The sequence below is a fragment of the Stylophora pistillata genome, chromosome 10 (assembly GCF_964205215.1).
Source record: "Stylophora pistillata chromosome 10, jaStyPist1.2, whole genome shotgun sequence".
Taxonomy (NCBI): domain Eukaryota; kingdom Metazoa; phylum Cnidaria; class Anthozoa; order Scleractinia; family Pocilloporidae; genus Stylophora; species Stylophora pistillata.
This window is the reverse complement of record NC_142528.1, coordinates 887501-904588: the sequence shown is the minus strand read 5'-3', so window position 1 is coordinate 904588 and position 17088 is coordinate 887501. Positions and strand designations below refer to the sequence as shown.

General features: G+C 38.7%; 1 protein-coding gene across 1 annotated transcript in view; it reads left to right on the top strand.

The window, feature by feature from the left end:
- LOC148721231 (uncharacterized) overlaps positions 1-17088 on the top strand; it is a 92200-nt gene that overhangs the window by 30207 nt on the left and 44905 nt on the right. The window lies entirely within an intron of this gene.

Sequence of the window (17088 nt, the reverse complement as noted above, 5' to 3'; positions counted from 1 at the left end):
GACGCAAATTTTGGCGATTTCACGTTGTTGTTTTGCATAGGACGGCTATGAAATGTACAAAGATTCAAAACGCACGTGCTGAGCTACTGTTCTGCCAATTAGATCTCTTGTTTTCCACGTCCTCGTTGCCGTCGCCGTCGTGGTTTCTTAAGGTCCCTAATAACGTAATTGAGCAAAACATTTATGTATCCACGTTCGATATTTTGTCCGTAAAAAGACTTCATAGTTAGTTAACAACCGTTCGACTGGGTTGCGACCGAACTGATAGGTCTAAATTAAATTAATTTTTTTTTAACAAAATAAAAAAAAAGGAGAACAAAAAAACAACAAAAAAATTTAATTATTTTGTATTAGATAAGTTAAGTTTTCCATGCAATCTTTCCCTACCGTCCGCATCGAGGACGATGCTTAATTTAGGCGGGGAGGAATGTTGTAGAGCATTTTCAAGGATTGATATTTCGAGTATTTTTAGGTTTACCTTGTGTTCTATTAAGTCTCGCCTTTTCGCCCCTACGTACTATTTTGGTAGATCTATAGTTTTGATCATTTATTTTTAGTGTGTGCTTGAACTTGGCTCAGTTCTTACCGTGCTAGACATTTTAATCGCTTGTTATGGTTGAGGATAACTAGTTTGCTAGGTGGTTATGTTTGGGTTGGTAAAACTGACCTTGAGTTTTACCCACACTGATATCCTGTTTTGGAAATTCCCACGGTCAGCTAACCCAAACGTGTGTGATTTTTGCATTAAATGACAGGGCACTCCTCGCTGAAGTTAGAAGAGAAATAGCTGTGGTAGTAGAAGGTAGTAGCAACAATAGTAAAGAGGAGAATAAAAGAAGAAAAGTATAGAGTCTTGGTACCTCTCGTTAATTCGCTAAGCGAGTGGTAAAACCCCCACAACACAATGATGCGATTCAAGGAAAACTCATTACCTGACGGGGGAATTCCGCGTTAAATTGCACGCGAAAACCGATATCGCACGAATCGCGAAGCGATGAGTGCGATATCGGTTTCCGCGTGCAATTTAACGCTGAATTCCCTCGTCAAGTAATGAATTTTCCTATAGAATTCCTGGACTTGTTGAAAATGTTATTCTTTACGTTGTCTTCTCTTTTGCAGTGAAGGTATGGTCTGTTATCCTTTGTGAAGGTATATCTACATGTAACCGAATCTGTTGTGAAAGCGAAAGAAAGATCGACGTAGTCTATGCGAATTACGGAAGATTGGACAATGACACATGCGACCACCCTAAAAAGTCGAACACAAACTGTAGCGCTGTGAACTCTCTTTCTACTGTGCAGACAAGATGCAACGGAAAAGTCGGTTGCCAGCTGGTTGCGACAAATTCAGAGTTTGGTGATCCATGTGGTGGAACATATAAATATCTGGAAGTCAAATTCAAGTGCGTGTTAAGTAAGTTGAAAAAATAAATTATCAGTATACTGCGTACAGGGAAGAAAAGCGGCCCTTCATTACTCTATACTATATACCATTTCTAGGAAATGATTAAAGGCCTATCGAGAATTGTCTCTGACTGGTTACTCACAAAGATCTGACTTCGTAGGAAACACGACAGCTTGGACCCGAAAATCATATATTATTTTATGCAAGTGCTGAATGTATTAGTACTCATTAGATTTATTGTACATCGGAAAAGACAACAAAAGCGAAAAATTGTTTAGGGGGAGAAGAAATCCAAGCGAAAAAATCAATAAGATTGATTCCAACAATATCGTCTCTGATTGTACGGTTAAATCATTTATCATGTCATCACGGAAACGATAACGCTGTACTTTCCCATTTTAATTTGAAGAACCAAGAGCAGTGAGAAAGAATTACAAAGAAAGATAACTTTCAAAAATTTCTCTGAGTACAATCTGTGTATGTTTTGATCAATGATATTCGCCTTAGGGTCTCTTAACTTAAGCCCAAATAAACTTGCTTGCTAAGTTTGCGAGATAAGTTTCATCAATTTTTCCCCTAAAACAATTTCAGAGTGTCTTCATAAGAGAGCAGACAAGCCCAGCTCTAAGGATTTCGGATATTACCATCGAGATCTCGATATTTCTCATATGAACTTAAGCTATTTTTCTACGATAAAATCTGAAGATTTTCGGTTTTTTATCTTGATCGGTAACCAAGCCAAAATTTCAATACTGAAGGCAGAAACAGAAGCAGACGAACAAGCCAATTAGTATGGGATTCTCTTCCCAATAGGGTGCATAGTTTGATGGCAAAAGAAAAGAAGAAAAGAAAAACATGGCGGACGAAAGTGAGAAAATTCCCCTCGAGCTTCTCTTGAATGAAAATAATCAATTTGCGCAGCGGGAAATATTGCAAGAAAATAATTTTTCACGAGCGCGAAAAAGATGGATGAAAATCGAGAAAAGCTCTCTCGCTGCTTGTTTTTTTCCTTGTATAAGTATTCATTTATAGCCTGGTCGCATAGTTTGTTTACCCTCTGTCAAGCTTTCCTATCTTATTTCTGTCTCTGACGTTTACACAGATGTTATGACGGATAACTGTCCAACATCTTACTGCGATTAAAATTATTTCCCAAAGTGTTTTTCCTTTGCTTTGTACTGTCAACCTGGCCCCACCTTGGGGCGATATTGGCAATAGTAAAAGAGAGCGTATCATATTATTGTGTTTATTACGCAGGATCTACAGCTGTGTTCACAACTCTTGGTGCGAGTGGACCTCAGGGTCCAGACTCAATTGGTAGTCACTACACAGGTCAGGACCATGACGGACAAGTTACAGTGTCCAGCGGTATTCAACTGTGGACAGTTCCACACACTGGTCAATACAGAATTGAAGCAATAGGAGCCTCAGGGGAGTATGGCGAGGACAGTGTCATCAAGAACGGAGGAAGAGGGGCAAAGATGATTGGAAACTTTATTTTACCAAAGATGAGATCATTCATATACTTGTTGGTCAAAAAGGGAAAAGAGGGAATACCAACCCAAAAACTGCCGGAGGTGGTGGAGGTACATTTGTGGTGAGAGGAAGCAACACGCCTTTGATCATAGCTGGAGGTGGAGGAGGAATTAAAAATATGACAGAACAACATCCAGGATGTGATGCGTCCATAAACACAACAGGGAATGTAGGATACAACTCGCCACTGGAGTCAGGAGGAAGAGACGGAAATGAAGGAAATATCAGTGGTCAATATTCAGGTAAGTAGAGAAAGACGGAAAATTCATCTATATTTTCAATTAAGATTAAACAGTCAGTATGTATAAGTATAACTTCATTTCATCTTCTTACATAATATGACATCCGAATGGTTAAAGAGGCTCCCCATTGGCTAATTGCGAGTTTGGATTAAACAGAACGACTAAACAGAACGACTAGACAGATGGTAGAGCACACTCTTAAAACTAACTGGTCTTAACAAACCTTTACTATTACTCAAGATATCCAATAGTATTTTGAAGAAAATTCCAAAAATCAATAATCAGATTAATTGAAAAATATTGTGAGTCGTTGTTCAACCGCTTTTCGGCTTTATCTCCTGAGAATGAATAGCATTTGAGGAACCAGTCGTTATTTATTACCCGGGGGTGGGGGGTGGAGGATTTTGGGATATCACATGATTTTCAGGGAGAGCGGGAAGAGAACAGTCCTTGTCAACAGAGTATAAAACAGGGGTGGGGGGATAATAAGAATGTTACTGGGCCTTAGAGGGGCGGATCAGGTAAATTATATCGTCACACAACCAAAATCCTCCAGTTCCCCTTCCCCCCGACTCCCTTAGGTGAAAAATAATGACTGGGCCCTGATTTCTCCTTACAATATCACCACAAAGTTACACATTGAGGTTACGAGAATAAAGGAAATGATCACTAACTTAATCAAGAATTTGTTGACTAATGTTACGGTGTAACGGGTTAAGTTAATGATAAAAAATATGATATTTATAGTCTTTATAAGAAACCACTGATCATGTTTTTATTTTGGTAGGCGGTCGTGGCGGTGGCTTCTTCAGTGATGGACAAGATGCAACGATTTGGTATCATGAAGGAGGTGGAGGAGGTAAAAAATATCTTCAAGGGGGAGGGGGTAGAGGCGGCCAGGGTGGGTTCGGAGGTGGCGGTGGTTTACTTGGAGACAACAAGGGAGATGGCGGCGGGGGAGGTTACTCTGGGGGAAGTGGCGGGGCTAATGGAGAGTTTTCCTGTAGTGGAGGGGGTGGATCTTTTAACAATGGAACAAATCAGCAAAATGAATGTTGTTATAATAGCGATGATGGTCGGGTAAACATTATGTTCATCCAATGAAGTGAACACGCCTGCACATTGTTGAAGCGTGTTGGTAATTCTGTTTTAAAGGCTGGTCAAACAATTATTTGGTCATTCTTTAGATTTTTTTTTGGTCAGAGTTTTAAGGTGTAGTTTTACCAAAGCAATCTGTGGTACTGAAGTTAGTTTTTTTCTTTAGTTCAGAGTTTATAGAAACAACATTTGAAAGAGTAGATTTATTCGTGGATGTTTTCCGACACAAAATAATTGATCCCTGCTACGTTCTTTTCCCGACTCTTTCCGGAGCAGTTCATCAGACGTTGTGTTTGCTTGTTCATACAGCACAGATGGTATGTGTTTATCTCTCTAGGTCAGAGGACACAAACACTGGTGTAGTTATTACAAGCTTTTTAAAATTTTCCAGTTAACAAAGTTTAGAGCGTGAGATGTATTTTTATACATCTCACGCTATACAAACTTTATCAAAATAATTTAGTAGCTATCAGGACAAAGCTGTTTATCTGATAATACAGTTTCGAAGTTCAAAGCAACAACCCGTTACAAACGGAAAGCGGTTTCTCCTAAACGGCAAGGGATGACATAGCAAACATGGAACAACACCAGATAGAGTGCAGATATTTGAGTGAAATTACACCATGATGTACATGGTAGTTTAGCGCTTAACGTTCATAGAGATTCAGAAACCGACTTAACTTTTTAAAGCTTTTGGTAACACCTAAGCGGGAAAGGATCCAGAGAATTGTGGAAGAGTGGGGCCGAGAGAACAGAGCCCCAATCTATGTAATAAGGCCAAAGTTACAAAAGACAAAACAACCGCTAGAAAAGGGGTGGAAGTGCACTGTCCTAAGCTGTGTTTATTTGAATACGCCCCGTGATGTTTAGTACCTGTTTTAACTTGTCTGAATGTCATAGGACCTTAAGAGCTGTGTGATTTTACTGATAAAGCTTATCTCTGAGTCGATCTTATTGCAGTAAATAAGAGTGAAGTAAGACCGCGAATAAAATATTGTGTAATTCTAAAGGAGAGAGGGGCTTTTTCAATGCTATGTCATTAAGTGAAGTAAACGAATACTGACTCGCTCATCTAATGAACTTTTACACGTTATTTACCAGTTTTAGTAGATTTTGACTAAAAGAGCTCCCAGTCCGATTGCAAAAGACGGCTCACAGACCTGTATAGTGGTCGTTACCGGAACTAGAAGTTTAATTGACTATTTGTGTTTGTGTTCTGTTAAAAATATATTCCACCGGACGGCATGTTAAGAGCAACTGATCAGAATATGGTTTATAAAAAAGTACGTAAAGAGCCTGCTCTGTTATCATTTTGGATTTGTTTCTTACGGCTAGGGCCATTTTAGCCACAAATTTGTTTTGCTTGTAGGCCAGCTTAACGTAAATACAGCTTCCTGGATTATTAGACTTTGGCTAAAAAATATCACCTATTGATAACTGGCGAGAAATTAGGACTAGTAGGTATTTTATGAGGAAACTATCGTGGAGACAGTTCCTTACATTCTCGCATATTTCAATCATTAAATATCTAAGAATGCTGTTCAATTGACAGTGATGGTTCATCATGCAACTCTTTGTCTTTTTTATTTTTTGCTTTTTTTTATCAGCTCAAACCAAAGATCGATTTACAGATTTCAAACGGCCAGTGAGACCCCATGTCTTTGTTTTCCACCGTTCGAGCCGACCTTTTATGTTCCCGCGAACTTTTGGTGTCATTGGCGTCAGTTGAAAATCTTCCCCGAAACTATCATTTCATTTTTCGATTCGCATGGTGTCCTCCGCTTACTATCAGCAGAGTCCGCCGTTTGTGAATATTTTTGTTTTGGTTTCACGATTTTCAGTCAATTGAAGAGTGTTCGGCTTCACCTCTAGGGGTATCCTGGGAAAATGGAACACTGGCCAGGGATAGATACCAACTTGTAGAAGTGTTTGGTGTTTTTTTTTTTCCCAATTTTTATACGGGGGAGTGGTGGAGTGAAGGCCTGACAGTTTGAAAATGAGACTCAGTCATTTCGGTTCTGTTTCTAACTCCATCATTCAGGGTAAAAGAGCGGTTATATATGTCAAGGTAATGGCACGTTCAAGTTTACGCAAAACTTTATTTACCTATTAGATTGTTATATTTCTGTCAATTTCCAGAATAATTTTCTGGAGGCTCTCGTGCGTTTTCACTTGAAATGCAGAAGAACCCTGTAATTAGCATATAGAAAGAACGTTTATGCTTGATAACAACTCGAAATTAAATATCTTGGAAACCGTTCGTAGCCTCTCAATGCATTTAAACTTAAAAAGTACGCTTTATAGGAGCCGTAATTTTTAGTGTTGACAAACTGATACTTGCTCATAATCTTATAAATGGTAACATGTTGCAAACTACAGTTTGTTAAAATCAATAAATTAGTTCTTAGTTCTTGAGAGTTGTCTGTTGTTGTTCTTGTTGTTTTCCTTTTTTTCAGAGCCCTGAGTATAACAGATGGTGGGGTGTTAGGACTTGGCGGCGTGTCCCAACAAAATTCCATTGTAATTGTCAGTTTTTAAAAGGGTGCTAGAGCTGGCAAGCAGGATGGGATGGGGGAGTGCAAATTTTGTCCTGGAAAGCATGTCAAATTGCAAAGGCTTTATTTTTTTTGTCCCAAATAATTTTTGCATGAATAAGGTATTCAGTGTTTCCGCACCATTTTAGGTTCTCTCGAAGTAACGTGGTTGGATCCCACGACCGTAGCTAATGATTCTCACTGACGTCATCGAAAGTCAAAATGGAAGTTTATATTTAACTTCAAAGATCGGCCACAATCGACCACTAGAATTTAAGAGAGGGAAAAGTGTAATATACACCCCTGATTGGTTCCCGAGAAACCCAAACTGTAGGGGATCATATCTAAGACTTTTTAGTAGTTTGTCTGCAATTTGCCATGAGATTTATGATCGACTGAAAATTTTCCAACACCATCAAAACAGTACCATACTTCACAGAGGGTCCTTACAGAGTGATGAGGACCCAACTTCAGGTTTGATTTATAAGTAATTTGTACTATGTGTGAAGATTAAAACAAAACTGTGCGCAAAACCGTACACAACAAATCCTCTTGGAAATAATAACAGAAAATAGCAATTCAAATGGGCCAACGATTTCCAACAGAAACGGAAGGACTAAAAAATAAAAATAAACTCAAGCAACTAAAAGGGGTTGAATTTATTTCATCATACCAGTGCCTAACTGTGTAATGCTTGTCTTATGTATTCTCACCCTTGTGAATTAAACAGCGCTACAGATGTAATTTTGCGTTTGGTCGATTTGTTCAAACGTTATTCTTTATTTATTTATTTATAGTTTTCCTTGCTGCAGGAGTTGGTCGGCTTGATGTTTAATTCATTGACTTATTCAGTTGCAATTAGTAACTCTTAATTTTTAAAACTAGAAAAAGCGAGGTTTAGCATCAATGTTTTTGAGATACTTTCAACAGCCAGAGCTTGGGCATTATTTTCCTTCGAACAAGCTTATATGTTGATGATGATGATGATGATTTTATTTAACTCAGCTCGGTTTTACAAGATATATAGGTTAAATTTACATAGCAACTGAACACAATACAGCAAAGGAATAAGGAGAAAACATTTAGCAATAGAGTAGGTAGCTAGTTAGGATCATCCAAATAGCAAAGGCTAATCTAGTGGATGACCCCTATGTTTGCTATGCCATTTGGTTAAAAATGCCAAAATAAGCACTCTGCAGTTATACGATACTCGTAGTCGGCTTTCGCATCTATGCTAAAGCTCGATCCCTAACAAAGAATTATTTCCTCCTACTTCAGCTTATTACCCCTAAGGGAACAGTATTTTGATAATAACTATTCGCTAAGGTCTGTTTTCTTTTGTTTTTTTAGCCATACCAATAAAATGATTCATTTCCTATCGCCAAACAGACCAATTATTGAGAAAAGTAATAAAAAATATCCATAGATACTTCCTGTTCTGAGGCAAATGCGCAAAATTTGACTTTAAAATTTACATTCTCTTCTTTGCGTAAACGAGCGACTCGCTTTCACGAGAAGGAAAGTAATAGGAAGAGGACATTTTTTCGAGGATTGTTTTAGCGGAACTTCCATACTTAAATACAATACAGATTTTTTTGGAGTTTTCGGTCTTATGACATTTTAAAAGGAATGGTGTGCGTGTTCCTCAAAATACAACTTATCAAATTTTTATCTTCCTCAGTCTTTGAATATGTAATTTTCACTATTCCAGCATTGTTACTATGTCTTTAATTCATTTCATTCAGGGCCTAATAAAAACCACTTTAATTTGTGATATGCCGAAATATCTTCATTATTAAACAGAAGGCTTTGAAAGCTGTTTTAACGAGTTACCACAGGATCAGAAAAATGTTTTTCTAACAGAAGCAAAATAACAAGTACAAACGTTTTTCTGTGGAACAATTATCGGTACGGCCGGTCGCTTAAAATTGAGCAATATTTAAACAACGCAAGTAAACATTTGTTAAAATTCGCTTCAGTTTTCATTTTTTTTCCCCGTTTTCCAACCTGTTCATAGTTCTAAAAATACAACGATAAGCAGCTCAATGTTAGCTGCATAATTTACGAATCAATACCGTCTTTGTTTTCAACTTTCAAGGAGCTAAATAGTATATTGTAGAGCCAGAGAACTTGAAAAAACAAAAAAATAGCTGCATAGTATATTTTGGAGCCAGAGAACTTGAAAGATCAAAAACAAATATAAATAAAATGAAAGGAAACTATATTTTCTGTTGGAAAAAATAACATGTTCCCTCAAGCGAAGCTGGAATTTGTGGAAGCACTAGAGCATGACCGGCACTAAAAGGTTCTTAAAATGCTTGTTATGGACAGGAAAACTGATGAAACATTAAAGTATTTAGGATCAAGTATTCCAGAAACATTTATTAAACTTACACGTGACCTATAAATGGAAAGGAATAATTAATTTTTTATATGGGAATAATTAGCCTAAGACTTGCAGTGAGTACCTAACTGACAGGTCTCTACTGGTAACTACTTGAATCTAAATTCATTTAAATCAATACATACTCTATTGTTAGATGCTTTTTCTAACACTCAGTGGATACCTTTTTATTTCTGGCTTTGGTTTGTCTATCAGAAGTTACTGCTAATGGGACTAGCTCAGATCTCAACTCGGCTCAACTCAGCTCAATTGAAATTGAAATCGCAAAAGATTAATAAGTCCATTTATACTGAATCGAGAAAAGTCGACGCCAACGAGCTGCTTTTGTTTTTTATAATCGCAAGATAGTGGATAAGACCCGAGAAATGAAAATTTAAAAAATTAACTTGTCATCATTCGTTGTCCATGGCAAACATATTTCAATGCACCTTTAATCAACACACATAATTTTTGACCCTTAGATCACAAAAAGATCAAGTTAACTTGTTAAATTTAAGAGTAATTATTCAAAATACGAGTCACTACGTAATTGAATTGCAAGAAAGAAAATAGCCTCTGATAATGCAGAAGTTTAGGTGCAGCAAATGTTGCTCTGAAAATTATTCTGGACCATCGATAATGTCAGGAGAGAAACTTCTGGAGTATTTTGAGCCTAAAAGACATCATCTTTTTAGCATATACCAATTTCGGCAGTTAGCCCAAGAGGAAAAGGAGTCGTACGATGATTACACCACGCGTTTAAAGCAAGCAGCGGCTCCGTGTGAATTTCCAGAGGGTTGGCGTGAAGTTGAAATACAAATGCAGCTAATTGAAAAGGGAAAATCGAAGAGAGTTAGACGCCGCTTGCTCTGTAAGCCGCACTCGCTTCAGGAGGCGTTAGATTACGCTAGAGCACAGGAATTTTCGGATAAACAAGCGAAGAGAATCGAAATGGAGCAACAAAGTCGAAGGAACAATACCGAGGAAGAGTTGAAGAGGGTCTTTTTAGGAAGGCAAAAGAGACCGACTGGTATCAACAAAGAGTGTTACTTTTGTGGGGGCGCATTTCCACACGCGGGAGGAAAGGAGAAATGCCCGGCATGGGGAAAGAAATGCACCACATGCGGGAAGCTGAATCATTTTGCCTAATGCTGTAGGAGTAAAAGGAAAGTAAATAAGAGTATCCTAAAGACAGTTCGTCAGAAGGTGCAATCAGATAGCAGTGACGCGGAATTCCTTTGTGGGAGCGAAGAAGTTGGGGCTGTCGAAAGCAACACAAAATCCGGGCGAGTAAGAAGTATAAAAATCGAAAACCACGAATGCACCTTTCAGCAGCTACTGGCAAATAAGATCAAATTGGAGAAGTCGACAAGCTTTTTGCGCTCGTACCAAACGAATGAAAACCCGTCCAGGCCATTAACAGTTATGGGCAAATTCGATGCAGTCGTAGAGTCAAACACGAGGATCATCCCGGCAACGTTCCACGTCATTAAAGGTAACACCAACACGGAACCCTTGATAGGATTTCAGACTGCCGAAAGTCTTGGTCTGGTGGTGATTACGAATGCAATACGAACTGATTCTGAAATGTTCACAAGCAAATTACTTGAGGAATACGCAGACCTGTTCTTGGGGATCGGGAAAATGGAAGGAGTGCAGGTAGATCTACAACTTGACCGTACAGTAACACCAGTTGCTCAACCTCACAGGAGGATTCCGTTCAGCGTCAGGCCAAAACTGGAGGCGGAGCTGGAGAGACTTATAAGGGATGATGTAATCGAGAAGGTCGAAGAGCCTACCAGTTGGGTATCCCCAGTCGTGATTACACCCAAGTGAACGGCGAATGAAATTCGACTGAACGTGGATATGAGAGAGGCCAATAAAGCCATTCCGTGGACCCATACTACTATGCCTACTCTCGAGGATATCACACATGAGCTCAATGGAGCAACTGTTTTCTCCCACTTGGATATGAATCATGGCTATCATCAACTGGAACTGCAAGAGAACAGTCGGGACATCACCAGATTCTCAACGCACATCGGGTTGTACAGATACAAAAGGCTAAATTTTGGCACGAGATCCGCGGGTGAAATATTTCAAGACACCGTGAGCAGGGAGATCACCCGAGACATACCTAGATGCCTGAACATCAATGACGACATTCTTATTTACGGAAAAACGCAACAGGAACATGATCGGAATCTAGACAAACTATTCAAGAAGGCTAGAGAAAAGAAGATCACGTTTAACAAGGGAAAGTGTGAATTCAATAAGCAAAGTTGTGTGTATTACGGGATGAAGTTTTCTAAAGATGGAGCATCCCCTGACCCGCGAAAGGTTGAGGCTATCAAGGCGAACAGCTAAGCGAGCTGTAAGCGAACTGTAAGCGAACTGTATAAGCGAACTCCAGAACGTTACAGCAACTTTCTTGAAAATTCAAGGCAAACTTACAGTAGACATAACTAGTCATCATCAGAGTCGCTGGATACTCTGATTCTCTTCCACTGATGCTTTTTCGTAATCTTGTCCTTCTTTTGTGCGAAGGCTTAAAATGAATTCACTCAAAAGTTCATTCAGCTCGGCGGGAGGAATTTCAGCTATTTCACCTCGTGCTTCCCCTTTTGTTTGAAGGAACTCTGTAAACAAAGCAACGTATCGTTTCGTTTTCTTAACTGTGCTCTGGTTTTCTTGTTCTTCAATAAAATTCTCAATCGAACCTTCCAAAGAAGCAAACCTTGAACTAGCCATGTTGGATTCAAGAGTCGGAGTGAAACTCGCGGGCCACGATTGTGCACTTGTGAATTTTCGTCGTTCGCGTTTGTGATTGGGTGAACGACGTTTTTTCACTAGTGAAAATTCATCGTTCGCGTTTCCTATTGGCTAATGGATTTAAGGTACTAGTTTTACGCGGGCTTTTTGTCGTGTGTAAATCTCATCATCTATGAAATAAATGGCACTGTGTGACACTTTGACGCAAGCTAGCGTCGTGTTGATAACGGCAAATAAGTCAATCTACCCAGTCAGATTGCGAAATCACCAGCAAGTTGATATCGATCCCAAGTTATAACTCGCGATCGCAAGTTATAAGTCGCGATCGCAAGTTATAAGTCGCGATCGCAAGTTATAAGTTGCGATCGCGAGTTATAAGTTGCGATCGCAAGTTACGCCATCGCAAGTAAGTAACTTGTGACGAGAAAATCCATGGGTCCCTTATGAGCCACCGTTAAGGGTAACAATTTGGCTCTAAAGTTATTCAAATTTCACAAAATTTAAATAGGACAATTCGTGTATTCCATGTTTTAATCACAAAAAGTATTAAATCTCTGCACCTTTCAAGGTATGAATCGTGTAAGCTCTTTACACCCTGACGTTTCTATACAACCAGAAATTAAAGAAAAAAGAAAACACAACAGAACAAAAAAGGCAACTACTCCAAAATATATTTTATCCCTTGTTTAAAAGGGACCAATGGACATTTCGCTGAGGGTGATGTCGGTAAGTCTCATGCGTCCAGTAGTTTCAATTTGGCACCACTGAAGAGATCACATGCCAGTTATTAAAAAATTGTAATGTCTAATTCGCCACATAATTGGTTTGTTTTCTAGCTACTTAATAAGGGTTCTTACCAACGTGATCTTCAATTAAGCCCTGAGAGTAGGATTGGATTGAACTCACTTTGCCAAAAAACACCTTGCAGAGGTGATTATCTTCTATGCTATTTAGTCCTTCAGTTGACTACACCAATTTTTGAGAAAAGAATACGAGTCGCAAGGGGCATTAATTTGATTTTTCTTTTCACAATGAAAAGTTTTCATAACAAACTGTGATCTTGTGGTCAGTTATTATTACGAAAAATGGCTGATTAAGAAAAAACACTTGAGGTTTTTAATGAAACAGCTGGAGGCATTTCTTTAAGAAAAAAATGTCCTCAATTTAGCACAGACAAGAGCCCAGAAAATTTTAAGAGCAGATTACTGTAACTTTCAAAAAAGGCGTTGTCACATTAATGATTAAAATGTGAAAACCGACTATTCAAGCGTTGTTTCAACTTATAGATGTTTAGATTATGCCTAAACACCGACTAGAGAACACTTGCGAGTTAGAACCCCTCACATGTAACACCCTCACACTCTGTTCAACTGATAATTTCACGGTCAGCGATTTTGAAATGGGCAGACTACTACGCTAGAGAACTCAAAAGAGTTTATCCATCGACGTAACATACCGCGTCGACAAATTCGGTGTCGTAGGGAAAGATCTAACCTTTAAGAGGGGTACGATCGAAATCTGGAAGCCGCTACTTGCGACAGACTGTTAGCCAATTCCAAAATTTAACGTATACAAAATTCTGTTGTTCTGTCTTCTGTCTTGAAGAAATCTTGAAGAAATCTTGAAGAAATCTGGAAGAAACCAAAAAAAGGAATGGTTCTGAAGTTATGAGCCTTAACAACGCCGAAACCTGCAAGGGCTGAAAACAGACTCATTATTCGGTGCGCAACTGCCAACTCCACAAGTTTTCTTTTAGTGATTAGTTCAAAGAAAATGGGCCATAAGTTTGACTTTTCGACACTCTTTTAAACCCGCGAGAAGATATTCAAAACCTTCCTAAAGCGTCGATCAAAATAATCACAGAAGCTACTATGGTAATACTATGGTAATTTAGGCGGGTATGACTATATTTTCGAAACTCAACGTGCGTCGGTTCGGCAACAAAGAATTTAAACAGAAAATACAGAATTAAACTTTCCCTTGACATGCCTTGATTCGATTTATCGAGAAAAAAACTATGACAAGCTGAATCAGTTTTCGTCGTTCTGCGAAATACTTGAAAGTTCGTTGTTTCCGTTCTACCTTACAGGTATGAAAAACTTGTGAAAGGCAAAATTCGATCATTTATTTATATTGAGTATTTCCGAATTTAGCACTACATAAATGTCGGTCTTCATCTCAGAGGCGACAGAGAGCACTCGATTACAAATGTGTCAATCCAGATCTAGATTTACTTTTTGCCTTAAGATTGGCAAAACCGGTCTCTCGTGTGATAAACATTTCCAATGCAGTTGAATTTTTTATTAGAAATATCACTCTTATTAAAGCACCTCTTATAGAATTTCCTCCTGCCAAATCTGTAGCTCGAATTAATTGGAAGTCTCGCGTGACACCCCCGTGACAAACTGACATGCCTAGGTGGGGGAATAACGACCCTCGCTTTGGTACTGCAAGTCAAGACAAAGAAAGCAGCAAACAGGTAAATGAGTGTAATAAGAGAACATACAAATTACTTTGTTCTTAATCGCGAGTTGAACTAAGCCATCTAAAATATGGTTCGGGGTAAAGTTTTGAGCAATGTTGCGATAAAATGCACCCATTAAAATCGATTACGTATCGCAAGACTAGGACAGGGCCAAAATTACAATATTCCTTTTGGGCAAGTAACTTATCAGGATTAGATAAATAATCTCGATCATCAGGTTACATCAGTTGAGTTTCTGCTGACATTAAGTTCCAAGTTATTCGCTAGCTGGCCCAGGCCTGAAGATGACTGAAAAACAGGTGCATGACAAGCTTGAACAAATCAGGTGAACACTTCATTCCTCGTGACACTTTGTTTCGTTACTCTCTAGATCAACAAGTAACACAACCATCGATTCCTGCTAAGTTGTATTCGTTCCGTGAGGAATCTCAAAGGGCACATGGTGTCTCAGAAACATTGGCAGTATTTGGAAGCTCGGTGTTTTTGACCTTGTATGGAGCGATTGAGTGCAGTCAGAGCGTAGGCATCGTAATCAAGTTAGCGGCAAAGTATACAAGGACAAAATGGGAACAGAGCCACCTTACTGGTGATCATGTTGTTGATTCGGCTATCTCATCTGGTTGTCATAATTAGCATAAATTATCATAGGTAACGAGAGATACCACGAGGTGGAAATAAGCAAGGCAGTTGTGTTCTAGAATCCTAGTGCTTTTGTTCGCCGCTTACTACTCTTTCTCCTTAGTCAACTCTAAAAATCAACACATGTGAGAGGTGTTTGAGTGGAAACATAATGCACCTTTTCTGTTTATTTACAGAATTATTGAGTCTAAACAAAATGTTATGAGTTCAACTTCAAGAGCTTTATTCAGTAGTTCCACACTGCACGTGGTCCCTGAGATCACGTGACTTACAACCCACTTATCATAACATCCCCCTTCGTAAGCTATTTGGCTGTCTTAATGACATTATGCTAATACAAGTTAAAACTGGAACAAGATGTCAACAACTCAACTGTAGATTAATATAAAATACAACTCTTTTACATAACATAATCTTTATGCCAAACCGAAACAGATCTGACCCGAGTAGAGCGACGTGGAACCGAGGAGGCATCAGTATCGGGTAGGTCTGGTTCCAGGTTAGCATCTGATTCTCTAGTTACACTTGGAGAGCTTACACTGGATTGCATGGTTACAGGTTGTGAATCATCAATGAGATCATTATCTAATATGGCAACAAGTGGTTCCTGAGTAAGATGAATATGACGTCTATTTCTACGATACCGGTTTCATCAGTAATCGTATACGATCTGGGTGTGTCATGTTTTCCTGTAACTATAGCACGTGACAAATGTTTGTCACCTGGTTTCTTGAACCTTACACTATCCCCTTCCTTAAGTTGAGGTAATTGTTTGGAGCCTTCGCGATCCTAGAATTCTTTGTATTCAGCTTGTCGTTTTTCTAGTAATTCTGGAACATCATGACAGTTCTGTGGTACTAAGACCAAGGGGTGAACAGGAACTCTTGTGCGGATTTGCCTACTGAATAACATTTGAGATAGAATAAATATAAGAAAATGCATTTGTTCGTGCATCATACGAATAACATTTGGTTAGGTGCATTTATTCGTGCATCATAAATGCATTTATTCGTGCATCATACGAATAACATTTGGTTAGGTGAATAAGGAAAATTGCTTATTGGTGTGTTGCTGTATTCCATCAGACCTTCATTCAAATTGCACTCCTTTCTTAGTACGTTTTTAACAATGTTGACCGCCTTTTCTGCAAGACCGTTTGCCTGACTATATGTGGGACTGGTTGTTATCATGTTAATGCCATATTGCGTAGCATATTCCTTCATTTCTCTGAGGTTACTGGGTATGTTATCCGCAATTATAGTTTGTGGATAACCATGTCTTGAGAAAATTTCACTTAGACACCTGATAATGTCACTGCTGGCTTTGCCATTGAGCCTAATAGCCTCAATGTACTTTGAATAATAATCAATGACCACAAGGTAGTTTTGATTTTTGTGTTCTAACACATCTGATGCAACAACTTGCCAGGGCAATATTGGGATTTGTCGAGTTTGCATGGGTTCTTTCGACTGCTTACTTTGATATTTCAGACATTTTTCACAACAAGACATCATGTCTTCAATATGTTTATTCATGCCAGGCCAAAATACCGTTGTACGTGCATTAGCTTTGGTTTTCTCAATGCCAGAGTGACTTAAATGCAATTTCTGAAGTATATCTGCTCTCTATGTAAATGGAATGACAAGCCTGTTGTCCTTGGGAAGGATTCCATCGGTTACGTGAATATTATTCCTGACATTCCAGAAAGACTTTAGAAAGGGAGGTACATCACGTTTGTGTTGGGGCCAACCCTCCATGGCATACCTATGTAATAATTGCATATTAGGATCATTGCAATTTAGCTGTCGTAATTCCATCAACTTCATATCCCAAATTGGGAGATCGAGAATTACACTATGAATGAAATGCTCCATGCCATGATGCATATCATCGTCAGTAGGAACATTGGACTGATCGATTGCTCTTGACAGGGTATCTGCTATATAAAGAAAATTCCCTGGAACATATCTCACTTTAAGATTATACCTTTGCAGA